Source organism: Hyla sarda, unplaced genomic scaffold (assembly GCF_029499605.1).
Source record: "Hyla sarda isolate aHylSar1 unplaced genomic scaffold, aHylSar1.hap1 scaffold_1396, whole genome shotgun sequence".
Classification (NCBI taxonomy): Eukaryota; Metazoa; Chordata; class Amphibia; order Anura; family Hylidae; genus Hyla; species Hyla sarda.
The window spans coordinates 85,789-86,964 of record NW_026608025.1 but is presented as its reverse complement, the minus strand read 5'-3'; positions in this window follow the sequence as shown (position 1 = coordinate 86,964).

Genomic DNA, 1,176 nt, shown 5'->3' with positions numbered 1-1,176 from the left:
ATCGTTTTATCACCGGCTAAGGCGTATATCCTCCATTGTATAACACTCTCCGATTGGGATTAATTTAAATCACATATAAACATATACGGTCCTAGTTATTCGTCCTCGTATTTGTTTTATTTTTGTAGTTCTAATATCCAATCTGCGTTATTAGGTTTTAGCTTTCTGTTCACATTGATGTATTCATGTCTCAGCCTTTTTTAACCCTCTCCATGAGACATTCGCAGTCACCACAGCACCTCATTCATACAGTGTTATCTGTTAATTCCTATTATACTGAGGTGTATACATTCACTGCACTGTAGAGCTCTATATAGTGAATATTCAGGGTGTAATTCATACACCTCGATTCTTCACTATTACTTGTAGTGAGTATATTACTATGTATGTGAACCCATCAATCATCACAATACCAATAAATCACCACATGCATATTTCACACAATTTGTAGCCTTTTTGTTACTCATGCACAAATAGATTCAGGTATGATTGGACGATTGCATATAAACCTCTGAGTACGTAAAGACTCTATTCACATTGTATTGCGGTCACACATATTGTTCAGCATATATGGAGCCAATTGCAGATGTGAGGATATTGTCCAGTTTAATAATTTGTAGAATTCAAACGTTAATAGTCATTGATTGTAGTTGTATTTAGTATGCACAGTCTATAATGCGATTGTCAGCAACTTATGACCTTTATCATATTGATATATTTAAATATGCACTTATTTCTTTTTGTTATCCATTTGCATATTTGATATATTTTATACAAGTGTTCCGTAATTATTATTCACTTAGTATCATATTTCCTTTCCCACAGGAATCCATTTACACTTTGCATGCATGCATTGCCTTATATCTTGTTTTAGAGAGGTCAATAGAAAAAAGTGCGAATGGAAAGAAAAACCTGGTGTAGATCAAGGATGCAGTTCACATTGTCTAGGTTCGACGCGTTTCTTTTGCCAGGTCTTCAGGAACCATATTAGGCCATTTTCTTTCATCAGAAGTATAGAGCCATGTTGTTTGATGTCCGACACTGATGGCGTATATATATATACACCATACACTGATACTATATATATATACACACCATACACTGATACTATATATATATATATACACCATACACTGATACTATATATATATACACACACACCATACACTGATACTA